The 27,703-nt window shown below is 42.0% G+C and overlaps 1 protein-coding gene across 1 annotated transcript in view; it reads left to right on the forward strand.

Moving 5' to 3' along the window:
* The window catches only part of LOC138444253 (neurexin-3), an 819,713-nt gene that overhangs the window by 121,371 nt on the left and 670,639 nt on the right, over positions 1-27,703 (forward strand). The gene's annotated exons all lie outside the window — the stretch shown is intronic.

Here is a 27,703-nt window from a genome sequence, read left to right on the forward strand (position 1 = left end):
CAGATGACGGTTAGCATTTTTAGCAATAAAGAATTTTTAAATTAAGGCACATATGTATTTTTTAGACATAATGGTATTGCACGCTTACTAGACTAGAGCAGAGTGTAAACATGCTGTTTGTATGTACTGGGAGACCAGAAAATTCACGTGACTCGCTCTATTGCTATATTCGCTTGATGTGATGGTCTGGAACCAAAACTGCCATCTCTCTGAGATCTGCCTGGATTCTACTGGCCAAAATAGCCGTAGAGCCCAGAGCCAAGGGCAGAGTACTAAGACACTGACTCTCGGCGGGGAAATATTAGAGACTGTGTGATCTTCACACTTCCCTTTCTGCCTCTTTCCATCGAACGGGCTGTCACCCTGGACTCTCCTGTCCAGTGCCCCAAGCTGCTGAAAGCAAGTCACTCATATTTGACAGTTGCAGAAGTCTTATCATGCTTCTCTCTGTCCCTGCCTGTATGCTTAGAACTCAGTTAAGACGTTCACGATCTCAAATGATCCCCGGGACAGTTTTTAAAGGTGGTGTTCCTCAGCTGCTGTAGTACTTGGGGACACATGAAGGATTCTAGGACCAGGTTCCTATGTTTCTAACACAGCTTACACTGCCTTTTGGCATTCGGAGATAAGAAGAAGGGATTATTTTTGTTCTGTTTATTTTTAATCTCACCACGCTAAAAGATGTGTGTTTGGTGAAGATTCTTTCTTACTGCATGTGACTTGTGAGATAAAAATTTAACAACCAGTCACAAAGTTTTTGTGCTTTCCGAGGGAATAAGGACTAGACAAGTCTCCAGAGAGTTTCAGGCTTTCATCTGAGTAAGATGTCAGTGCAAAGTAGGAGGATGGAGGTGGTAGCTATTGAGGGGCAGGGGAATCCACTCTCTACGATGAGATATTAACAGTCAGCTTGCGACGCCAGGAGATGACGCCAAACAAGGGGAAATGGACAAACCAGGAGACCTTACCTGGAACTGGGGGTGGGGGGCAGTCTGAGGGCTGCACTTACCACTCATATAGAAGTTGTACTCCTCTTTTGAAAATTATCCATCTATCCAATAGCATCTCTTGCCTGGGTTATGGTGGTAGCCTCCTAATTAGTCTCATATGTTAATTAATATTTTCAAAATAAAATCCTGTCATATTACCTCCACTTTCCTCTCCTGCTAAGAGCGTCTAAAGCTCTTAGAATAAAAACAAAACTGTAGCCACTAACGAGACTTACATGGTCTCACTCCTGCCTGTCTGCCTGCCTGCCCTCCATATACTCCTTAACTCGTCCCCATCACTCAACATACTTATCACTCTGGCATTTGTTTCAGGCCTCATAAGAACTCACTTTCATCACCCACATAGCCTTTACAAATGCTGTTCCTTTTAGCCGGAATGCTTTTCCCTTTCTGCTTCTCTGAGATCCCATGAATTCATTGTTCGTCAATTGTTAAAGCATGCCTGGAGAGGGTGAGCCATTCAGAGAATCATAGCAGCTGCTACCAGTTCTTGGGCAACAGTGGAGCATCTTCATCCCCACATAGTATTCAGATTTGTCCCCCTTGTGGTGGAAGTTGACCAGACTGATGGGAACTTTTCTCTTCTAGGCAACCTTGGAAACAGGTGGCAGAAAAATTTGAATTTCATCCCGAAGAGTTATGCCTGAGACAGGAGAGGAGAGTTAGAAAATGCAAATGCAGGAGGAAAGAACAGTTGTTAACACACAGAAACTCGATCTCACTGTCATGGGCTGAGCTGACCCTCTCTCTCCTCATGTGGTCTTAGGAAGGCTTAGAAAAATCACTTAATCCTGACTTCCTTGATTTGACCTAGATGTGATGTATCCAAGGTCACCCAGTGAGTTAATCAGAGAGCTGGGACTAGAAATCACGGCTTCTGACAGCCAGGCCAGTTCTCCCGATAAAGAATGTGGGCACTTCAGGAGTAGATGGGATAGTCCAACTCTAGGCCTCCCCTTAGAAGTCCTCAAGTCTCCAGGCTGACATGTGACTTTCCTCCATCTCGGGAAGGGAAGAGCTCGGGACCCTCTCCCGGGTTTTTGTGACTCCTGCACCGCTTTGGACCCTGCTGTGCCCCTTCCAAATTCCCTGCTTCTGCATTCACCCAGGCTCCCTCCAAGTGGAAACTCACTCCTCGGGGTAATCAATGTCCCTCTCAGCCAGCACCTTGTTACCAGGGAAACCATTCCAGGCAGCTGACTTGGGCTCATTGAGATGCAGCTGCAGAGCCCAGGGCTTGCGTAAGGGCAGCTGCTATCGGAGTGGGCAGTTTTTGGCAACTCTGGGGTATATTGTACCAAGTGGGACGTGGTAATTACGTATTCGTGGCTTTCATTATGTGCCAGCTTAATTGTCACAGATTCATTGTTGTGTTTTAAATTTTTATTTTTTCCCTTAGACCACTCAGCAAAAGAGGGAAATTGATGCCATAGGGCAGGTTTCTTTCTGGAAGAGGCATTTACTTGGGTGGAAAAATAAATCTAATGACTTGATGCCATTTGATTGGTCAGGAAGTTTTTCCTCAATGGTGGGGACACAAACTCAACATGGCTGCCTCTGGGCCCTCAACAAGGGCCTGGGACTATGTCAATGCAACTCTTTACAACAAAAGGTGAGTTGAGCTTGGCTTGGTGGTATACAGTTTCTCTTGAAGAGAAGGGAGGACTTGAAACTTCATTTCCATACTGGCCAATGCCCAGCTGGGGGACTGTAGGTTTTCAAAATTTGATTTCTTTTCTAAAATTGCAACTTTGCTCTGTCCCTTCCTCGGGACAGCTTGGCAGTATGGTTTTCATTATTTTCAGCATAGCCAATACAGGAGGCTCCTAGCATAGGCGTAGGATAATTTGCTTGGGAGTGATTTTAATCATATGAGCAGGGAGAATTCTGTTTTCATCTATGAGTTGTATACTAGGTTTCTTAAGATAGCCAGCTCTTTGAGTCTCCACTGTGGTGGATATGGTCAATTACATAGTGGTTTCCTGGTAGTGCATCAGTTGTGTGGTGTCAATGCAGTAGTAATAGTAGCTAACATGGAATGAGTCCTTCTGATGTGACAGACAGCTCTCCCTGATTTTAGCTACACCACCTCCTTCAATCGTCACCTACAGCAAGTTGCGGTGAAGCTGTATGCGACACCAGAAAGGCTGCAGAGAGAGTCGCTCAGTTCTCAAGTTGGGTGACATCAGGAAGTTAAGAATATACAATAGAAAACATGGCCCTGCTCTCACTGGCTTGTGGAACCCGGAGCCAGCCTCTTAAGCCCTGTGCACCTTGGTTTCATTTGGAGCAAAATAAAGGAGACGTGAGTTGTGTTATGTGTCATGGATTGCTGCAGTGATGGTGGTAATGACAATGATCGCTAAGTTACCATTACCTTAGTAATAGTATGCTCACTATGTATTAAGTACTGTTATAAGGACCATGCATGGATTATCTCAATCCTCACAGCAATTCTGTGAGGATTAGCTTATTATTAGCTCCGCAGTTTTTAGTGATGAAACTGAAGCACACAGAGGGCATACAGCTAATAATAGGTGGTAGAGCCAGGCTTCTAAGCCATAAAATCTACCTCCACAGCATTTCCTGTTATTCTGTGCTGGTAGGATCCTACTGAAAGACCTTAGTCCTTGCTGGTATCCTGAGGGGACCCCATTGGAGGTCTCCGTGACTTGCCTCAGCCTGTATTGCTTGTGTAGAGACCACTGTAAAGGAATTGGCCTCCCTAACACATTTTGGGTCTTCGAGTCCTGTGGGGAGCCCCACCTCGCTGCACTATGGCAGCTCTTTTCTTGAGGTGGCTGAGTTTGTGGTGAACAACTACTATCTAGCTTTGTATCTAGCTGGAAGCGGCCCAGCTGTGCTGCTTGGATCATCATCCTCAGTTGGTCCCTTCTCCTGGGGTGAATCTCAGGCTTTGCATTTGGTGAGGGTCGCATCCTCCTGCCTTAACGGAGCGTTCTGTCCAAAGCTCACTGTTGCCTGGAAGGACCTGGTGTCATGCATTATTCAGAAACGTGGAGGCGTTCTGGGCCAGTGCCCAGACCCTGGGAGAAACCATCTAGAAAAGCAAAGGAAACTCAGGCAGTGGCCTTAACAGAATTTAGCAAGGTCTCCATTGCTCAAGTTGTCTCTTATTTTTGGTCTGTATAGAAATACATGTATTTATTATAGGAAGGGATTTGTATTATTCTCTTTTGTACTAATAATTTGAGCCAGTGTATAGGAATGAATAGGTCAAGAAATGTGACTCAGTAGTATGTAAGTCAGGCTATTGTCCGTTTTGTGGGACCAATATATTTTTTCCAGATGGAATTTCCTATTTAAAGAAAATAATTTAAAGCTGGCATTGTCAGATTCTGTGACAAATAACCAGTGGTTCCCAAACTCGACTGCACTTTGGAATCAATGGGGAGCTTTAAAACATTCTAATGTGTGGTTCTCACCCCCAGAGGGTCTGGTTTTAATTGGTTTTAGGTGTGGCCTGGGCATTGGCATTTGTAAAGCCTCCCCGGGTGGTTCTCATGGGTAGCCAGGCAGGGCCGGCTTCATGGTAGGCAAACTATGGAGTCACACAGGGCCCCACGCTTAGAAGGGCCCCGCACTTGGCTTAATGCTCTGCTGTTACCATCTTGGAATTCTTAATACTTTTTGAACAAGGGATTTCACATTTTCAGTTTTCACTGAGTTCCATAAATTACACAGCCAGTCCTGCAGCTAGGCTTGAGAGCATCCTGTATGGGAGAAGATGTATTAACTGTATCACATGTACTAGTTCATAGTCCTCTTAGGAGCAACATATCACTCCAGTTTAGCATTAGTACTCACGGAGGTTTGGACATGTCATGGTGATGTTATACCTTATGGTATATATATATATTTTTTCTTTATCAATTTATTTATTTTTAATTGAAGAATAATTGATTTACAGTATTGTGTTGGTTTCTGCCTATTTTTTAAGAGGCTTTGATAAAGTATTCCTAAGATAGTTATCCAGTCCTGGTTGGGAAGTCCACGCTTGTACTGCTGAACACAGTGCCAAGAGGCCTGGTGTAAGACCATCATTCTAGGAGGCCCCTCTTGCGATGGAGTCTTTGGTAGGTGGACTCAGTGTGGTCGCCGTGTACCCTCCTGCCTTCTCCAGAACCTTCTTCCATCATCAGTTTCCCTCTATCTTTCTTGAGGTTTTAGTCTCTCCTTTTTCTTCTGGCACTTTCCATTCTTCTAAAAATAATTTTCTTCCGAGTACTATTCTTCACCAAGAAGCTTCTTGGAAGAGGAGTCACCCCTCACCAGCTCCACATCCTTAGAACTATTCTTTAACTCTTTGTAGCTTAGCTTCTGACACTCCAGCTGCCCGAAAGGACTATGTGCAAGGCTCCTAGTTCCCTCCTAACTGCTGAAATTGCTTTATCTCTGTTCCAGTCGGGAACTTCTCTGGTGAGCTTGAAAGTGTCAGATGTTATAACAAATGCAAGTTCATGCCCACTTCACCCCCATCCCAGTCCCCCTCAGTAGACTACTGAATCAGAATCTCTAGGGAAAGGGGACCAGCAGTTGTTTTTAAAATCTCAAATCTCTTCCAGTTATTTCTATGCATTATTTGAAACCACTGCTTTATGGTTAATTATTGAAGAAATTACATCCTGGCCCTTATAAGACAAATGTGCGTGTGTTAGTTCTCAGTCGTGCCCGACTCTTGGCACCTTCATGGACTGTAGCCCTCTAGGCTCCTCTGTCCATGGGATTCTTCTGGCTAGAATACTGGAGTGGGTTGCTGTTCCCTTCTCCAGAGGATCTCCAGGGAAACTGGGGTCTCCTGCATTGCAGGCAGATTTGTCACGGATTTGGCACCATCTGAGCCACAAGGGAAGCCCCATAAGACAACGTACTACCTTTCATTTCTACCTTCAGCTGTTTGCTTTCTGTTGAAATTACACAGTGCTGAGAGGTAGCTGACGTTGATGATTGAAAGCATGGACTCTGGAAACACTCCACCTTAGTTGGAATTTCACCTCTGTCTCTTGATGGGTGACCCTAGATGCCTCCATTTCTTCATCTCTACAATGGGACAATAATAGCCCCCACTTCACAAGGATGTGGGGAGGCAGATGAGTTAAAGCATATAAGACAGTTAGAACTGTGCCTGTAATGAGGATTCAACAAAAGCTAGCTTTCAGACTGCATATGTGTGCATTTTTGCGTGTTGATCAACAGAGGAGCACCAAATTGGATGGGTTTCCATCTTTGGTAGCTCTCCATGTGGCATGTATGCTCATTTGCTCAGTTGTGACTGATTCTTTGGCAACCCCATGGACTCTAGCTCATCAGGCTCCTCTGTCCATAGAATTTCCCAAGCAAGAATACTGGAGTGGGTTGCCATTTCCTCCTCTAGGGGATCTTTCCGACCCAAGGATTGAAAGTGCTTCAGCATCGCCTACATTGGCAGGCAGATTCACTACCAGTTGAGCCACTGGGGAAGCCCCTGTCCCTTGTAGTTCAAAGCTGTAGTCTACAACCATTTTCCCCTTCGCAGGAACCCAGTCCACCTGAGGTTAGGTCCTGCTTCCATCAGCGGCAGTGATTTCCCTGCAGGGTCCCCCGCTGGTGCTCCTCAGCCGGAGGGGTTTCACTGACTTACTGTTATCTAGGACCTTACTCCCAGGCTGGCCGTAATGAGTTAATTTTAACATGGTCAAGAAGAAAGCATTCAAAGCCTGGACAAGAGATAAGACTGTTGAAATTAAAGGGAACAGATTCTCAACTTTCTCTGAATGGTAGAATCATTTGGGTATTGAAAAAAAAAAAAGAATACCAGCAAGGCTGAGGTCTTATCCCAGATCAAGTAAATAGCCATCTCTGGGCATAAGGCCTGGCACTGGTACAGTGCCGAAGCTCCCTGTGTGAATCTAACGTGCTGCCAGAGTTGAGACTTAATGCAGTGCATCACGTGGGACTCAGTTTTGGGAGATAGGGATTGGCACTAGTTTTTTTTTTTTTTTTTCCTTTGGAAAAGGAGCAAGATCTCATACCTGTTGACCTTTACAACTTATTTGGAAAGCGTGGCTCAAATATATGGGAAGAAAGCAGCCTACAAGGGGCCAAGAGGGAGATGGAGATGGACTGGATGATTTACTGGGTTGCCTCTCCTGTAGTTAATTTCTCTAGATCTCTTGCACTGTATTGATTTTGTAAATTGCTTTTGTCACATCTGCCCCTTCTGCCTGTGGGAACTGGTGGGTCTTAAAAATTGAATTGGGGGGGGTAGATTAATCAATATTAAGATTTATTGACTTGGGACATTTATATTAACTTTAGTGAAGTCAGGATTAATTTGAACTTTTTCCATACTTGATTAAGTGGCATAGTTTGTATTATCTACAGGGTATTTTGCAAATATTATCCTTCATGTATTTGGTATAGCTCTCACCTCCATTTCCTGAAATCACTCCCCTGTTTGTGAAACTACTGGGATTCATACTATCACAGAAATTGAATTGAGATACTTTTAAAGGCCAAGTCAAAACTGTAGGAAGAAATTATAGGTCCTACTGGCACATAACTTCTTTCATAAACACCTATATTTTTCACTCTGGGGTCAAGTTTTCAGCTATTTTATCTTCAGGAACAGAAACTAGAGAAATAGATATTTAAAAGAGTGTGTTTTTTTATGGAAAATTTGCCTATTGCTTCTAAAAAGTCAATAACTACTTGTTTAATTAAATAATTAACACCTCTGCTTTACCAAGGAGGATTTACCCTATCTTTTTCAAAGGGCATACATGAGAACCCTTCAGACACAACCTGTTCCTAATGGGGATGTTGTTCGTATCATTATGCATGAGCAGGGCTTACTGTTGAGAAGGAAAGAATTTTGAGTCGTCAAGTCATGGTGAGGGCAATGCACGATATCAGCCACTTCCCTATCTCTCCTGGGGCTCTTGTGAAAAAGAATTACATGTGTCTGTAAGAAATACAGCCTCATTTTGTGGGCTATAAGGTGAATCCAAAGTTGGGATTCTCCCTGGGATCTGTACACGCTGTTGGACTTGGTTAACAGCTTACAAGACCCTCCAAAATGATGAAAGGATACAGTGTTCACAGTGGGGGTTGTGATAGTGGTGGACACCGATGAGGGAGGCCTTTCAGTTGTTTCTCCAAGGACAGAGTCTAGTGATATGTGAGCTTCAGAGAGCCAGGCAACTTGGGCATGGCTCGAGGCCACAGCTAGTGCACGAGAGAGGTTGAATTGGTCTCTACTGACTTGGACCAAAAGCATCCTCTTTCTTAGTAAGGAAGTGAGATCCTCTTATTAAGGCTTTCTGATTCCTCTTTGCTCTTCACCCACTTGACTAGGGTGTCCTTGAGTCAGTAAGGTCATTTTTGCTGCTGGCTGCCGGTTGCCTACCTGCTGTCTCGCCTCCAACCTGGCCAGGGTTTGTTGCTTTGCTTTCACTGCTCATTACCCATGACTTCTTGGCAAGGACTTGCAGGGCATGAGTATCCACTCTGTATGACCCACCATGAAGCTCTTCTCTAACCTCTGATGTTGATAACAAGCCAAGCCTAACTTGGCAAATGTTAGCTATGCCTCATCTATTTCCTTTTTAAGATGGGCCAAATAAGCAAGGGCAGGAAGATAATGATAGTGAAGAAGGTAACTATTTATTGAGAACCTATTATGTGCCCGGTCCTGGATTCTATCAGGCATGGCTACTGTTTCTTTAAAACTTTATAAACATAATACAAGGTTATCATTATTCTTAACTTTACTGATGATGAGACTGAGGCATATAGAAGTTGATTAAGTCACCTGAAAGTTGTCAGTGTTAGAGCCTCAGCTTGAACTCAGCCCTGACTTCAGAGCCCACTGTCATGCTCGGCTCAGATCCTGATCATTCTGCCCCTGGCTAGGAGCTCTCTGCCCGATTGGAGAGTCCGCTGAGGAGTGTTCTGTACTTTGTAGGCATAGAGGGCCTTAATCTTTTCATTTATCCACTGTGACTTATCCTCTCAAGGCTCTTGATTAAAGGCATGAAAAGTCTAAAATCTCTTAGGAATTTTCTCATCCTGTGTTGTCCTAAGCTGCTCTCAAGTTTTCCTGGAAGACAGCATAGATCACAGGCTCATTGTTGTGGCGAATCTCCCGTCTCATATTCTTGCCAACTTCCTCTCTATGGAGCGCTCATGCAGTCTACTCAAGTTAGGCCTGTAAAGAGACTCTTCACCCACCGTTCTTTCACGGCCCCTAGGATGTAGATAGGGCAAGCCATTACTGTGCCTGTTCCATAGATCAGGACACTGAGATACAAAGGACCATGCTGACTTTATTGAAGAGATGGTTCTGGCTATTGTAACTCATAGCCTGTGGTCTTGTCCCCACATCACACCGCTTCCCGCTCACCTTCTTAAGTCATATGTGTTTACTTGAGTGGGTAAAGTAGGGTTTTGTTTCTTCTATAATTTGTCTTAGGGCACATCACAGAGAGCTTAGCTAATATCTAGGAGACAAGACCAGGTCTTCCAGCCCATACTAAGAGGAAGAACTCTTACCTTGGGGTAGGGTGGGGGCTGTAGTATGAAGGAAATTAGTGGAGTGACGTCAGCCATCTGACGCACATCCGGGAGACTGTGGGTTTCAAACATCGAGAGCATTAGGATTTGGGTGTCCAAAACACTTGCCAGAACAGCGGTTTCAATAATAGATTGTGCCCAAGCAGGTTCATAAAGGCTAAAACATCAACTTATTTTATAATGAAAAAATAGAGCATTAAGTTTAATGTATTTTTAATATGTGGATTGCTACTAACGTCCTCAAATGGTCTGATGACACATGGCTACATGTGTTATATGTTATTTACATATCCTAAAGGAAGGCAAGCTCCCCACACATCCTAAAGGAAGGGAAGCTTGACATTGGTACTTTTATATGTTCATTTGTCCTCAGTGAACTGGGACATAACACTTTTCAGTTGTGTCTGGTAAAGTGGATTTATGGATTATCTGATCTAGTTTTTATGAAAACAGCCTTCACAAAATAGACAAGTGGCTCATACAGATTCCTGTAAGGAGTCCTTGGATGGAAAATAATACCACTATTATAAGTGAGCAACGATAAAATGGCAGAACTGTCACTTCTATTCCTAATTTGACTTCTTTTTCAGCAATATTATGATGTAAGAATAATAAAGGTATAGTCAGGACTGATGCAAAGTCAGCTACCAAATAGTCATCAGTCTGGAAGACCATTTGAAATACAAATTTGTTTCTATCGTTGTTAATGACAAGCCTTTTCCTAAGCCCCAATGTGTCTTGAAATGTTGCCTAGTTACATGTAGAACCATCATGATTAGCAAGAAATTTAAGAATGTTTTAATTTCATCTGTATCCAGCCCTTTTCAAATTTTATGTTTTGATGTAGGTTTTATGGTGTATTTTATCATTTACATAATGTTACAGTGTGCCCTGCATGTAATTTATCAATTTTATACACAAATACATTTATAATATATATAAATATTTAAAATATATATATGTTCATTGTATGTTCAAACAATTTTTGACTGATACAGTTTTTTATTTGTCAGGAAGAGTAACTGCTATATAAAAATGACTCCAAGGTCTGCTGGTTTAATAAAATAAAGGTTTATTTCTTGCTTATGTCTAGGCCCAATGTACAGTGTAGGTCAGTTGAGTAGAGCAAGGCTCTAGTCTGTGCAGACAGTCGGATCTTGGCTTCTTCTATCTACTGGGCGTCATACACCCAGCTGGCAAATGAAAGAAGAGAGTATGGAAGGTTAGGCTTTTACAGGTCAGCTTCGGAATTGGCTGCATCACTCCTGCCCATATATCATTTGGTAGAACTCAGTCACAGACCACTGCCAACCTCAGGGGTAGCTAGGTAGTCTCCAATGTAAAAGAAAACTGTTTGGGCAGCGGCAGAACTACCAGCTCGTGCAACTGTGAAAAACTTGGTCATAGTAGGAGATTGAAAGGGCATGGAGACTGCTTTTAGGAGTTGGACAACTGCAAAGTTACAATATTATGGTTAGAATTTGATGTATTAGAGTTAATTCATCAATTCAGCTAATGTTTATTGAGTATCTATTGTGTGCCAGGCACTGCTCTTGGCTCAGTTCAATAACAGTGAACGAAACAGGCAAAAATTTCTCCTGCTGGGAAAGTCACACTGGAGAGGGTGTCCTGAGCAAGAGAGGCTCAAGTATAGAAACAGTAGAGTGGAGAAAGGGTCAGAAGGGATGTTTGAGCAAGTTATTTTAATTTTCACCAAGTGGTTTATACCTGTGGACTCGGGTCTGGCTGCGTGTCCTTGTCTTGAAAGTCACCTTCTTGCCTTGTGCTCTGTAGCCACTTACCTACCCTCTCAAGCCTCCGTCTTCTCCTCTTTACACGGGGATAATGATAGAGCCCAGTAAGTAAAGCTGTCCTGAAAACTAGACAAGAGAATAAATATAAAGTACTTAATGTCATACCCTAACCCAGAGTAAGCTCTGAGAAGGTGGTAGCAATGATAATACCACCAATGAAAGAAAACAGTAATTAGGAAGACTGGGACCCTATGCAGGTCCCAGGGCTAATGGGCTAATGATTTGCCAGAACAAGCTGCGTCTGAAAGAACTTCTCTCTTCTTTTGCTGCCTAGCTGGTTATCAGGTCATTGGTATGCCTAGCATTTTGTTTTTTAATTAAAGTGCATATTTCACAAAAAAAGTTTAGATTAATGCCTACCTATTATTGAAAATATGGATACTGTAGGGGGGAAAAAAACTGGTAACATTAATATATTTCCTTCCTGTCTCTCTCTCTTTTTTTTTTTTTTTTTTCCTGCATAGGCTCAAGCTTAGAAAGACACAGGATGAGTTCCTCAGCTTGACAACCCGTTATTTAGGGTCCACAATCAAAGTTGTCTCTTGCCCCTCCATAGTCCTCCGAGTAAGAGGTTCCCTGGAGCAGTAGAGCAGCTCTTCAAACAACCTGGTGGACTCTTTGCCGCTGTCCGACTCTGACTGCTGATGCTCTGACTAGACAATTTCAGCTCCTTTAGTTAAAGTGTGCTGGAAAAAAAAAATGTGCTGGAAACTTCTGTACCCTGAATACTAACCAGCACTTTTCTTTATATTGCTACTCTGCACTTCTGGGCAGTTGGCAGAACCAGGTATACTTAAAAAAAATCATATTTTGAAAAGACGGGGGTGGTGTCCTAGCTCTTTTTTGCTTAGTTGATAGTAGTCTGAGACCTGCCTTAACTTCTGAAAGGCGCTAACGTCCATGGGCAAAAAAAAAAAAAAATCAATCAGTAAATCATTCTCCATCCTTTGAAGGATGATGAGGCTCAGTCCTTACTACCACATTCTTCCAGTCACTTCATTCCCATTGTCCAGTAACACAGATTGTGTGCTTAAAATTCACAGTCAAGAGTCTTTTATTTGGATGTCAGCTACTCTGTGCTCCAGTATTCCTACCTGGAGAATCCCACTGTTGACTGAAAACAGATGTACAACTTGAGAGTTGTGAGTTAAATTTTATTTGCAGCAAGATGAGGATTGCAGCCCAGGAGGCAGCATCTCAGAGAGCTCTGAGAGACTGCTCCAAAGCGGCAGTGGGGGAAAGTCAATATATAAGGTTTTGGTGAAGGGGCAGTTCAATACCAGGAAATGCTCATTTTATAAAAGGCTTTTTTGTTAGTCATTAGGATCTGATGTCACCATGAAGGGATTTAGTGCTTCTCTCGATATGAGGAGATACAAGGATCCAGATCATAAAATCTGTTCCTAAACACCTCCCACTATCTAAAGGCCTGTCCCACCAGATTCCCTGGAGCACAGAGGGCCTCCCTCCACCCTGAACTCCCTCGGGGGTCACCAGCTGTAGCGCATGGGGTTCAGTCTCTGTAGAGGCAGATGGCAAACACCTTTGCTGTTCAGTTGTTGGCAGCGCTCTTGGTAAGTGCCACTTTGTAGTTGACACCATGGACAGAGGAGCCTTGCAGGCTACAGTCCAAGGGGTCACAAGAGTTGGACATGACTTAGCGACTAGATCACCACCACTCTGTGCTGACCCTGTACTTGATATGTGCCATTATCTCTCACAAGAAACAGAGACCCAAGCAGAAAGGACTGGGTTCAGTTGAAACCAAGCCTTAGGTAAGGGTTTAAGTTTGGAACAAGAAAGAAATAAGCTAGCAGCTTTGCATTTGGAACTTCTTGGTATTTTTCTGATTCTGGTCCTGATTTCTATTGGGTTTTCCCTAAATTGAAGCTTACTTTTGCCCCTCAGTGGTTTTCTTCCAAGGTCTAGATTAAAATGCAAATGGATAAAGTAAACAAAGCTGTTGGGGAACGTGGGTACTTGTTACAACACTAAGGACAAATACTTCCTTTATCCCTAAGACTAAGTTTTCAACCAATGTCTGGGAATGACTGTAAAAGGTCTTTAAGTACCTATTTCTTACAAACAATTGACTTGCTAATTACAAGCCTCTCCTATCTAGTCATTGAAGCTGGTGCTCCAGAAATTTTACTAGGTAGCCCTTTGGCAGATTTAGCTATGGGAAAGTAAGAAAATTACCACTTAAAATGCCATTATTTAGTCTTTTTACTAAATTGTTAGCCTTCCTTATCCCTTATCCTATTAGGATTGCTTGGGGATTTTATAATTGGACAGGCAAATGAAACATGGTTTACATGGGAAAAATTCAAGAGTACTTACAAAACAATCTGGAAACAACAGCAGCTACTAGGGTGCAAGCAGGGGGATATTGTGAGCCCAGCCCCGGTTTATGACCAGAAGGACCTAAGTTAAACATTCACATGCTTCCTAAAGTGGGATGTAAAAATGCTATGGATATGGTCATCTGCTATGACCAACCTAGAGAGCATATTCAAAAGCAGAGACATTACTTTGCCAACAAAGGTCCATCTAGTCAAAGCTATGGTTTTTCCAGTAGTCATGTATGGATGTGAGATATAGAAAACTTGAGTGGTGAAAAATTGATGCTTTTGAACTGTGGTGTTGTCGAAGACTCTTGAGAGTCCCTTGGGCTGCAAGGAGATCCAACTAGGTTATCCTAAAGGAAATCAGCCTTGAATATTCATTGGAAGGACTGATGTTGAAGCTGAAACTCCAATACTTCCTGATACAAGGAACTAACTCATTTGAAAAGATCCTGATGCTGGGAAAGATTGAAGGTGGGAGGAGAAGGGGACGACAGAGGATGAGATGGTAGGATGGCATCACCGACTCAATGGACATGAGTTTGAGTAAGCTCTGGGAGTTGGTGATGGACAGGGAGTCCTGGTGTGCTGCAGTCCATGGGGTCACAAAGAGTCAGATATGACTGAGCGACTTAACTGAACTGTTATGAGTTCCTCAACCCAAAAACAGATTTCTGAGGTTTTAGGGGTCCTAAAGTGAAAGTGTTAGTTGCTCAGTCCTGTCCGTCTCTTTGTGACCCCATGGACTATAGCTCTCCAGGCTCCTCTATTCCTGGGATTCTCCAGGCAAGAATACTAGAGTGGGTAGCCATTCCTTTCTCTAGGGGATTTTCCTGACCCAGGGACTGAACCTGGGTCCCCTGCATTGCAGGCAGAGTCTTTACCACTCAGCCACCAGGGAAGCCCTCTTTAGGGGTCCTAAGAAAGACTTAAATATATGGTCATGAGAGATGACATCCTGACCACTAGAACTAGTTGTGCTGCAAACTGGGGCAGGGCTACAGAGTGAATGTGATTTGTTCATGTTCTACAAATGACTACCTGGGATTACATGCTGGTCTCCCAGGTTGGACCAGCCCTCCAGGTAAGCAGAAATACTCACTGAATTGGGAGGCAGAAGAGCCTGACTCCAGCCCTAGTTCTGCAGGTTCTGGGGACCCTGGATCAGTCACTTAATCTTCTGTGCCTCTCAGCTTATTACCCTGTGAAATGGATTCTCTTCATCCCTCCCTGCTTTGTAGATGAGGAAACCGAGGCACAGAGAGTTTAAATCCTGTGTCTGACATGCTGCTGCTGCTGCTAAGTCGCTTCAGTCATGTCCGACTCTGTGCAACCCCATAGACGGCAGCCCACCAGGCTGCCCCGTCCCTGGGATTCTCCAGGCAAGAACACTGGAGTGGGTTGCCATTTCCATCTCCAACGCATGAAAGTGAAAAGTGAAAGTGAAGTTGCTCAGTCGTGTCCGACTCTTGGCAACCCCGTGGACTGCACCCAACAAGGCTCCTCTGTCCATGGGAGTTTCCAGGCAAGAGCACTGGAGTGGGGTGCCATTGCCTTCTCCTGACATGATACAGCTATCAAGCGGTGGAACTATCAGATGTAGTAGTGCTTTGTCAGTAAAGGTTTATGAAAAGAAAGATGCTATCATTATATGTGTGAAGGCAGTCTTCAGGATCCTGCTAGACTGGACTTCTTTATATGTGGCCTCCCTTTCCCACTTATAGAATTCCTAGTATCTGGTGTGCACTTGCTGTTCTTACCCTTTTACCCTCCTTACCTGTCCTGTCTTGGTTCTGATGCTTTGGTCGGTTTCTAATTTCTACTTATGCCAGTGAACCCTTTCTGTGCGTTCCTTCAAAATATATCCTCCTCGTCTGCTCTCTGTCTTTCTGATAACTTAGAGTTAGTTTATAAAGTAAAGTGCCCAAGGTGGGCTGTTTGTATTTTAACAGATGTTTATTGACAGTACTTTGACCCCGAGTCTGAGACAGAGCAGTGTGTTTGGGAAGCTAATTTTTTTTTGACTCCAGTCAAAGTTTATAAGCTTATATAGCTTCTGTTAGAGAAGGTGTCTTCACTTTGGTGTAGGGTCTAGTTAAGTGTAACTGGTAACATTATGGGACTAGTTCAAAGAAGAAAGATGTGTAAGCAGAATACAAAGACATTGTTTAAAAGAATAAAACTCAACAATTTCAATAAGCAAATTTAAGTGATAATTGGAAAGGAGATCTCTGTTCTTACTATCATGTTTAAGAAAAAGAAAGTCACCCTGTGACTTTAAATGTGTGTAACATTAAAGTCATGTTAAATATATCATAAGCAAATTAAGGTGCTTGGAGTCATCTTTTTTCCCCTTAATACTCGTTTGTCACCAATCCAGCCAATGCTACTTTCTGAGGATCTCTTATAGCTATTCCAACCTCTCCATCCACAGTGCCAAGGCTGAGATCTTCCTATTATCCTGACTGTCTTCCTTGGGTCTTCAATGCCCATGTCTGCAATCCTTCCTTTTCCCAGTCATCCCAGCATAATAATCTGGACTCTGAATTTAGTTTTCCTGTCACAGCTCTTGACATGCATCCAGTAATAATGTTATGAGAGTGGTGTAAAGTCAGTAAGTGCCGTGTAGTACTTGCTGATTTTACTCTGAGTTTACTAGTACCCTTTTTGTGTGTACTACATGTAAGGGTCCCTCTTTCTTTACCTCTCTGTTTTATAGCTGCTTCCTCGTCCTTCCAGATGTCACTCAAATGTTCCCTCCTTTGGATGCTTTCCCTGAAATGGTTAAGTGGCTGTTGCAACTTTTATTCCATTCATTATAGCTCTTACCACACTGTGTTGTGATTATTGCCTTTCCTCATCTCTGGTTACCTCTGGACTCTGAGTTTTCCCTGGTACCCATCTCCGTGCCTAATGGAAAATGTGTCTTGTGAATAAATGAGAAATGAAAGAGAGATGAACAGATCTCAGCTTTCCACCATTCTCATACTCTGAGCCACATCAAGCATCATCCTAAACTTAAAGTCTATAACCTACATACAGGAAGAGGAAAGTACTGGGGAGAGAATCACTGGTCCACCTGATTCCCGATAGAAGGCTAAGACTGGACCTGACTGCAGACTTTGGGAGCCATGCTTACAAGCATGAGGTAAAGGTGTAGATAGACAAAGCTCCTTCCACATTGTGCTGGAAACAATAGAAAGAGCATCAGTCAACAGAAGAATTAGTCCAGCCTATTACAGAGTAGCTATCTTTGATACCAGTGTAAAGGCATAATTTAGGTTACCAGAAAGAGTCGGACACAACTGAGCGACTGAATTGAACTGATTGATTGATACCTGGAGAGTTTACACTCCATCTGGGAAGTTAGATTTACAAAAATAACTAATACTTACATAGTGCTTAGTATATGTAAGGTATTATTCTAAGCTGTAAGTATGTTTACGTAACACATTTGATACTCATTGAAACCGTAGATAATGGGCACTGGTATTATTCTTCATTTGACAAAAAATATAAGCCGACTGGGTGACTGGCCTCAAGTCATGGGTGGTGATGAATAGGCTTTCTGCCTTTGGAGTCTGTCTCTTAATTAATACTGTGATGCACGCACAGTGCCATAATTGCATTCCACAGAACTGCAGAACAATGTGAGAGAATGTGGCACAGAGGAAGGATATTTTCTTAAAGTCAGATGGTCCTAGATTTCATTTCTGGTTTTATCACTTGAAGGATATTGGTGCCGTACATGTTTGTTAGAGTTCTTTGATATCATCTAAAAATTAAGGATATGGTGAGAAACAGTGGAAACAGTGTCAGACTTTATTTTTGGGGGCTCCAAAATCACTGCAGATGGTGACTGCAGCCATGAAATTAAAAGACGCTTACTCCTTGGAAGGAAAGTTATGACCAACCTAGATAGCATATTCAAAGCAGAGATATTACTTTGCCAACTAAGGTCCGGCTAGTCAAGGCTATGGTTTTTCCAGTAGTCAAATATGGATGTGAGAGTTGGACTGTGGAGAAAGCTGAGCACCGAAGAATTGATGCTTTTAAAGTGTGGTGTTGGAGAAGACTCTTGAGAGTCCCTTGGACTGCAAGGAGATCCAACCAGTACATTCTGAAGGAGATTAGCCCTGGGATTTCTTTGGAGGGAATGATGCTAAAGCTGAAACTCCAGTACTTTGGCCACCTCATGTGAAGAGTTGACTCATTGGAAAAGACTCTGATGCTGGGAGGGATTGGGGCAGGAGGAGAAGGGGACAACAGAGGATGAGATGGCTGGATGGCATCACTGACTCGATGGACGTGAGTGTGAGTGAACTCCGGGAGTTGGTGACGGACAGGGAGGCCTGGCATGCTGCGATTCATGGGTCGCAAAGAGTCGGACACGACTGAGCGACTGAACTGAACTGAACTGAAGGTATATTTAAAACATTATGCCTAGCTACTCACACATAGTAGGTATTCAAATATTTATTTCTGCTTTTTTCCCCTCAATAAACAGTTCTCTTGCTCTTGAATAAAATTAGATAAAGCATCTGTTATAAAAAATAAATCTCCATGTATCATAATGCAGATGACATTAGAGGAGGCAAGTAGGCACGATTCGGGCAGGAAGCTTAGGTAGAACAATGAATCAGTTCTCGGTTAACGCACCTAAGACCCTTATCAAATATTCATGGCATCACCATGGCTCTGGGCTTCCTGAAAAGGAAGTGTCTAAACTGGTGTGCAGACTCAAGACCCAGATAACCTTGTCCTGTTTCAACCCTAAACTTTAACATCTGCAGTATTCCAAGTATATTAGAGGTCAGGGATGCTATGTGCAAAGGAAAAGGGAGCCTTCACAGGGGGGATGGGTGTTTTTGTGAGACCAGAGGGGACGATGGTTGTCAGGGGAGTGTGGGAGCAGGAGGGCTGAGATGGGGAAGGTGCTGCTTAGAGAGCAGCAGTCGTAGGCAGTTAGCCGTGAAGCAGGTGCCACGGAGGAAGCGCAGACACTGGGGCAGCAACGCACGGAAAGAAATCGTCTTTTGCTTGGTCCTTAATGTCCTCGTTTTGAGCTGATGAGCAGATATTCCATCAGTGTGGAGATAGCTTAAATGCAAAACAGCTGTGTTTTAAATGTATAAACACTCACCGGAAATCTGTAAACCAGGGACAAAGCCATGTGGCTGTGTATCTTGATGCCTGCGAGTTGACAGCTGTTGATGGAGACAGCACTTGTATTATGTATATCTCCTGGATGAAACAGGGTTTAAAAAGTATTCGGTCTTCCTTGAATGTGGTGCTGCAACAGCAAAGGAAGGACTCCTGGGTGTGAGGGAGTGGGAGTGGGAAGCTGTGGTGTGATGGAAACACAAGCCAAAGGAGGGTAGCTGGTGCCGTCTGCAAAGGAGAGGAAGCTCTCCTGCATTCCTGGCAGAACCACTGAAGTGGAATTGATGAGGAAGGTGGGAGAACTCATCACCCACCTTTACTGTATTTTTTCTATAGAAAGAAAAGAACTGTATGTTATAAGCTTTTAGCTTGGACCTGAAGGAAACTGCTAACTAGAGCTGCCAGAATAATAATTGCAATATCCTTAAAAAAAATTCTTTTGGCTATTTAGTCAGTGTTGAGAATGCGCGTTACCAAGCTCCTATGATTTGCTTGAAAAATAAAACATGGCCGGTTTGAACTCCAAGTCAGTATGAAAATGGGGTGGTGAAAGATAGATCCCTAGTGAGTCCTAAGGCTTCCCATGTATTGATACATATTTAATTACAGTGGGCATTAGAATTACAAAATAATACTTAAATATTAGATATGAAGACCTTAGATTCTTTGATCAGATACCAGGTTAGAGAAACAGCTTCAAAAGTGCTGGAGGTTGAGCCCGAAGTGTTTATGTGCCTAAGGAGGCTTTGGCTCCAAGGTAATCTTTGGTATGAATTTTGTTTATTGCTAAAAATAGGAAGCATCATTAATCAGTGGTTGTTAAAGTGAGCAAGAGCATATCAAATTATACCTAGAAGTTTATAGTTAAGTCTTATCTATATTGTTCTTTTAAATATGCCATATGACAGAGTCCATAATTATTTTTATGCCTTAAAAATCCATGTTGACTAAAAAACAAATTCCGTAAATACTGTACTACAGCTAGTATAAGATTATAAGATACTTATTTGAGATATGTTCTATAATTACATTTACCACCAATTAGTAGTTGCTCAAATCAAAGTCATAGTGTCTGAAAAAATAGCCTTAAACATACTAATCATTTAAAATTCAAAACCATACAGGGAAAATATTTTTATTAGTTATAGAATGTTTCCCATCCTGGTTTCTAAAGACATCTCACTTGTCATTGAGTTTCAGTTGTAACACACTCAAGCAAAAATCATTTATTTCCTATTTTATCCTAGAGACTTAAACCTTTTCATTGGTTTTTATTTTGTTTCCCAAACTCTCTGTGATTAACCTTCTTAAACTAAGCCTCTAAACTCAGCAATATTGTCTGTTGTATCTCCTGGAGTTGTGAAAAGTGAGAACCCAGCTGTATGGCCCTTAAAACATCTTAAAATTGTGGAGGTAGAGGGGCTTTTTAAGTTAACAAGTCAAAATAAAGAGTTGGAATTTGTTTTACAACTGACCCTTAAGATGGTACCTAGTTTAGCTTAACCTATTTTAATAATTGGGAACTCGCTATACTTCCCAGTTGAAGAATTTTTAGTTTTTAGAAAAGTCTTCACTGTGGGGGCAAATTTGTCTCTTTACAAGGTGATTGCAGGGGTACCATTAGAAACAGCCTGGGATATGTTTATCTACTCCCTCTCCCAGTAAACAGAATGTTATATATTTGAAGAGAATGATCATTTCATCTTTCAGTGTCTTCAATCTCATATCCTTCAGTTGTTCAGCCATTTTATGGTTATGAACATTTCACCACCCTATTCCAAACACTTTCTGATTTATCAGTCTTCTCATTAAGATGTTTCAAGACATGGTTCATCCATTCATTACATGCTATTTAGCTCCTATTATGTGCCAGGAACTGATGATATAATGAAGAATAAGACATTCAAGGTCTCCATCTTCAAAGATATGGGCAATAAAAAAAGGAAATAAATAAATTTATAATATTTTCAGGGCAATGTTAAATGCTGTAAAGAAAAATGCAGTAAAGTATAGACAGTTTTGACAGTGGAAAAGGGCTGTTTTAAATAGATAGGCTAGTCAGGAAAGATCTCTCTAAGTAAGTGACGTTTGACCTGAGACACAAGTGCAAGGCAATATATGTGCAGTAGTCTTGAAGAAGGATGTTCCAGGTGGGGAAAGAGCAATTTCTAAGGCCCTGAGGTGGGAATGAAATGACAAAAGGTACTAATGGATGCACATTCATGACTTTCCCCTCTTGCCATGACTGAGAGTTCAGTTCAGTTCAGTTGCTCAGTCGTGTCTGACTCGGCGATCCCATGGACTACAGCACACCAGGCCTCCCTGTCCATCACCAACTCCCGGAGCTTACTCAAACTCAAGTCCATCAGTTTGGTGATGCCATCTGAACATCTCATCCTCTGTTGTCCCCTTCTCCTCCTGCCTTCAATTGTTCCCAGCATCAGGGTCTTTTCAAATGAGTCAGTTCTTTGCACCAGGTGGCCAAAGTATTGGAGTTTCAGCTTCAGCATCAGTCCTTCCAATGAGTATTCAGGACTGATCTTTAGGATGGACTGGTTGGATCTCCTTGCAGTCCAAGGGACTCTCAAGAGTCTTCTCCAACACCATAGCTCAAAAGCATCAATTTTTAGCACTCAGCTTTCTTTATGGTCCAACTGTCACATCCATACATGACCACTGGAAAAACCATAGCCTTGACTAGATGGACCTTTGTTGGCAAAGTAATGTCTCTGCATTTTAATACGCTGTCTAGGTTGGTCATAGTTTTTCTTCGAAAGAGCAAGAGTCTTTTACTCTCAAGACTGTGGTCACCACCTGCAGTGATTTTGGAACCCAAGAAAATGAAGTCTGTCACTGTTTCCATTGTTTCCCCATCTATTTACCATGAAGTGATAGGAACGGATGCCATATCTTAGTTTTTTGAATGTTGAGTTTTAAGCCAGCTTTTTCACTCTCCTCTTTCACTATCATCAAGAGGCTGTTTAGTTCTTCTTTGCTTTCTGCCATGAAGGTGTTGTCATCTGCATATCCAAGGTTATTGATATTTCTCCTGGCAATCTTGATTCCAGCTTGTGCTTCATCCAGCCTGGCATTTCACATGATGTACTCTGCATATAAGTTAAATAAGCAGGATGACAATATACAGCTTTGACGTACTCCTTTCCCAATGTGGAACCAGTCTTTTTCATGTCCAGTTCTAACTCTTGCTTCTTTACCTGCATAGAAATTTCTCAGGAGGAAGGTCAGGGGGTCTGGTATCCCCATCTCTTGAAGAATTTTCCAGTTTATTGTGAGCCACACAGTCAAAGGCTTTAGTGTAGGCAATGAAGAAGAAGTAGATGCTTTTCTGGAATACTCTTGCTTTTTCTATGATCCAACAGATGTTGGTAGTTTGATCTCTGGTTCCTCTGCCTTTTCTAAATCCAGCTTGAACATGTGGAATTTCTCAGTTCACATACTATTGAAGCCTAGCTTGGAGAATTTTCTGCATAACTTAAAGCTAAACTGGCATGATTCCATCTCATTGAAATTCTCCTTTCTGCCTGTTCAACTTCTCACCTCCTCCTCAGCCACTTATATGCATGTACCTACACACATATACGTATTCTCCTGAGGATAGTATAAATTGTGCCAGATCATTTTTTTAGGAGTTTTGTGATACAGAATTGAAAGGCTGAAGAGAGAGAAAGAATTAGAGTGGCAGGAGGAAAATGTGTATGCTTAGCCAGGGAGTCAGCACTGGAGGTTGTAAACTCCAATTCTTATAGAGGCTAAGGATAACATAAATGAATCATGCAGGTTGGGGGTAATGCAGTGAAGAAGTGTGGTTGCCATCATGACATACCCTAAATAAACAGGTCAGCTTCTACTCTGCTAGAGAACATTGTTGGAATGTATAATACGAGCTTGGTATTGCCATATGTTCCAGTTTTTCAAGAACAGTAATAGATCTGTTTTTTATATGAGATTTTCCAGTTTTAAAAACATTGCCATAGGAACTTCCACTTCCAGGAAAATGGGGCAGAATACTTGTCACTGTTCTATCTATTAAGTGTAACTAACTGGGTATTATTTTTGTTGTTGTTCAGTCACTCTGTCATGTCAAATTCTTTGCGACCCCATGAATGGCTGTACTCCAGGCTTCCCTGTCCTTCCCAACTCCCAGAACTTGCTCAAACTCATGTCCATTGAGTCAGTGATGCCATCCAACCATCACAGCCTCTGTCATCCCCTTCTCCTCCTACCTTCCATCTTTCCCAGCCTCAGGGTCTTTTCCAATGAGTCAGCGCTTTACAATCAGGTGGCCGAAGTATTGGAGTTTCAGCTTCAGCAGCAGTCCTTCCAATGAATATTCAGAATATTCCAGTGAATATTTCCTTTAGGATTGACTGGTTGGATCTCCTTGCGGTACAAAGGACTCTCAAGAGTCTTCTCCAACACCACAGTTCAAAGCATCAGTTCTTCGGTGCTCAGCCTTCTTTATAGTTCAACTCTCACATCCGTACATGACTATTGGAAAAACCATAGCTTTGACTACAGGGACCTTTTTTGGGGAAAGTAATGTCTCTGCTTTTTAATATGCTGTTTAGGTTTGCCATAACTGAGTATTATATGTAATTCTAAAAAGACTCCGAAAAGTAGAAAGAAAATGGCAAACATGCTAAAGACCTGGGACCCAAGGAAATACACACACCATGGTGAGTTATTTGGATTTCCTTTTTTCCTCCTGTATTCCAGATTTGGAGCTAAACAAGATGAAAAACTAGAAACACCATTGGATAAAAGAGCCCCAAGAAAAGTCTATGCTATTTAGCCTCCAAATAGGAAAAGTGAAGCTGAACAAGACAGAAGTAATTTTGTGAATAACTGCTCTCTTCTAGTCAAATAGCACGGAAATATTTAAGACAATTATGTAACAAATAGGGGAGCGTAAAGGAAGGTCAGGTTTGTGATGTTAGATATATTTAGTGTAATGCCTAGCACAATCACTGAAAAAGCTACCCAAAGAGAGATACTCCAAAATACTATAGGTCAATCAGAATACCATTCTAAAATAGTGTCCAAACAATCAGAAAAGCAGGAAAAAGACAGAGAAATGAAAAAGAATGGGAAGTAAAATGATAGACAAGACTTAATAGGTCAATAATTGCACTAAATGTAAATGAATGTAACTGATCTAAATGTACTAATTAAAAAACATACTGGCAGGTTGGATTAAAAACATGGCCCAATTATATGCTATCTATATGTATAAAGCAACTCACTTTCAGTATAATAATAAAGGCAGGATGAAAATAAAATGATGGGAAAAGATATATCATACCGACATTAAAGAAAGTAGGAGTGGCTATATTCATATGAGATAAATTAGTCTTCAGCGCAAAGACTGTTACGGAGGACAAAGTGGGACACTGTTTAATGATAAAAGAGGAGTCAGTGCAATAATAATACAGAGCAATCCTAAAGGTAAACACACCAAACAACAGAACTGCCAAATACGTGAAACGAAAACTTGTAAGACTGTAAAGATAAAATTCACAAATCCACAGTTATATTTGGAGACAACTGGAAGGAAATCAAGAATATATGTATTAATCTGCTAGGGCTGCCATAACAAAATATAATGGACTGGGTGATGTAAACAACAGAAACTTATTTTCTCACAGTTCTGGAGGCAAGAAGTGAAAGATCAAGGTGTCATGAGGTTTGGTTTTTCCTGAGACCTATCTTACTGGCTTGCAGAGGGCTGCCCTCTGATCATATCCTCTGTGTGTGCTCATGTCCCTAGTGTCTCTTCCTCTTCTTAATAAGATATCCTTCTTAATAAGATTATCCATCTTATTGGATTAGGGCCCTACCCCTGTGACCTCTGTTAACCTTAATTACCTCTTTAAAAGCCCTATTTCCAAATACAGTCACATTGTGGGTTAGGGCTTTAACATAAGGATTTTGGTAGGAGGGGACACAATTTAGTCCATAAATGCAGGTCAGGAAGCAACAGTTAGAACTGGACGTGGAACAACAGACTGGTTCCAAATAGGAAAAAGTACGTCAAGGCTGTATATTGTCACCCTGCTTATTTAACTTCTATGCAGAGTACATCATGAGAAACGCAGGGCTGCAAGCCACACAAGCTGGAATCAAGATTGCTGGGAGAAATATCAATAACCTCAGTTATGCACATGACACCACCCTTATGGCAGAAAGTGAAGAGGAACTAAAAAGCCTCTTGATGAAAGTGAAAGAGGAAAGTGAAAAAGTAGACTTAAAGCTCAACATTCAGAAAATGAAGATCATGGCGTCTGGTCCCATCACTTCATGGGAAATAGATGGGGAAACAGTGTAAACAATGGCAGACTTTATTTTTTGGGCTCCGAAATCACTGCAGATGGTGACTGCAGCCATGAAATTAAAAGATGTTTACTCCTTGGAAGGAATGTTATGACCAACCTAGATAACATATTGAAAAGCTGAGACATTACTTTGTCAGCAAAGGTCCGTCTAGTCAAGGCTATGGTTTTTCCAGCGGTCATGTGTGGATGTGAGAGTTGGACTGTGAAGAAAGCTGAGCACTGAAATTGATGCTTTTGAAGTGTGGTGTTGGAGAAGACTCTTGAGAGTCCCTTGGACTGCAAGGAGATCCAACCAGTCCATCGTAAAGGAGATCAGTCCTGGGTGTTCTTTGGAAGGACTGATGCTAAAGCTGAAACTCCAGTACTTTGGCCACGTCATGCAAAGAGTTGACTTATTGGAAAAGACCCTGATGCTGGGAGGGATTGGGGGCAGGAGGAGAAGGGGACGACAGAGGATGAGATGGCTGGATGGCATCACCGACTCGATGGACATGAGTTTGGGTGAACTCTGGGAGTTGGTGATGGACAGGGAGGCCTGGTGTGCTGCGATTCATGGGGTCACAGAGCGTCGGACACGACTGAGCGACTGAACTGAACAATATAGAAGAACTCAACAACATCATCAACTAAGAGGATCTGATCGATGTTTATAGAACACTTGGCCCAACAGTAGCAGAACAGACATTGTTTTCACAGAATGTTTTTCAAGCGTTCATGGAACATATACTATGAGAGATTGGGACGTAGAACACAGAACAAACCTGAAAGGATTTTAAAGAATTGAGATCATATAGAGTATGTATGACCAAAGTGGAATCAAACTAGATATCAATAACAAAAAGATAACAGGAAATCCTCCAAATACTTGTAAAGTAACCAAAATTCTTCCAACTAAGCCATGAGTTAAAGAAGAGGTGTTAGGGACTCAAATATGTTAAACTGATTGGAAATTAAAATATATCAAAATTTGTAGGATACAGGCAAAGTAATACTGAGAGGGGCAATTATAGAATGAATTCTTTTGTGTTAACAAAGAGAAAAAGTCTCAAGTTAATAATATAAGCTCACACTCAAAGAATCTATAGAGGAAAGTGCAAAATAAAATAAGGAAAGGAAAGATAAGATAAAAATCAATGAAATTAAAGTCAGAAAATATAATTTAGAAAATTCAGTGAAAAAATAAATGGTTCCGTGAAAAGATCAAGAAAAGTGACCAACCTCCAGCTTGGCTGATGAAGAAAAAATGAAGACATGAATTACTAATATCAAAAATGAAGTTGGGTCCTCTCTGGCGGCTCAGCGGTAAAGAATCTGCCTGCCAATGCCGGAGACTCAGATTCAGTCCCTGGCCTAGGAAGATCTGACATGCTGCAGAGCAACCAAGCCCGTGTGCCACAACATTTGAGCCTGGGAGCCACACAAATGAAACATAAGATACCATTACAGTCACTAGGTAACAAAGGATAATAAGGGGATACTATAAATTAACCTCACACATATACATTTGACAACTTAGAAGAAATGAATCAATTCTTAAAAAAATACAATCTACCGCAACTCAGCCAATATGAAATATGCAGTAAGAATAGTCATGCAACTATTAATGAGTTAGAAAATTACCGGCAGGCAGTCAGGACATGTTTTCAGACCCAATATTGCCTGTTCAGTACTGCTTTGTGCTTCTTGATTTACATAATGAAGTACAGTGAGGGCAGAGAGAGGAGAAAAGAAAAATGCTGGGTATGCTAAAATGGGAGAGGAGATTTGTGGGCTGGTGGATAGAAAGATTCCAGAACACCCATGGAACAGGATGCAAGTAGACAGGAAAAGAGGGTTTTTGTTAGTAATACATATTGAGATGTATTGAGGGGTCTTTCTTGTTTTTCAAAAACTTTAGGAAAGAAACTAGCCATTGCTTTAGTTTAAAACTAAGGCTTTAAGAATCAATATCTTTAACTGTGATATTGCAGTGAGACTGAGCCGTGTAAGATCTAGCTTATAAGGTTTACAAGTCAGTGTTAGGAGGTCTTGAGGTTGTGGTCAACCCTTGGAAGAACTTGACATATGTGTAAATTAATAGGTAGGAGAGTCAAGGAGAAATGGCTAAATGTACAATATGCATGGAGAAGGAAATGGCAACCCACTCCAGTGTTCTCGCCTGGAGAATCCCAGGGATTCTCCTGGTGGGCTGCCGTCTATGGGGTTGCACAGAGTCAGACACGACTGAAGTGACTTAGCAGCAGCAGCAGCAGCACGATATGCATATTTTTAAGTACTGGACATTGCTCGCCTTGCAGACTCTTGCGGTCCATTTTCTCTTGGTGTATGGTCATGATTGGGCTTCCCAGGTGGCTCAGTGATAAAAAAAATCTGCCTGGAATACAGGAGATGCAGGTTCGATCCCTGGGTTGGGAAGGTCCCCTTGAAGAGGGCATGGCAACCCA

Source organism: Ovis canadensis, chromosome 7, assembly GCF_042477335.2.
Source record: "Ovis canadensis isolate MfBH-ARS-UI-01 breed Bighorn chromosome 7, ARS-UI_OviCan_v2, whole genome shotgun sequence".
NCBI lineage: Eukaryota > Metazoa > Chordata > Mammalia > Artiodactyla > Bovidae > Ovis > Ovis canadensis.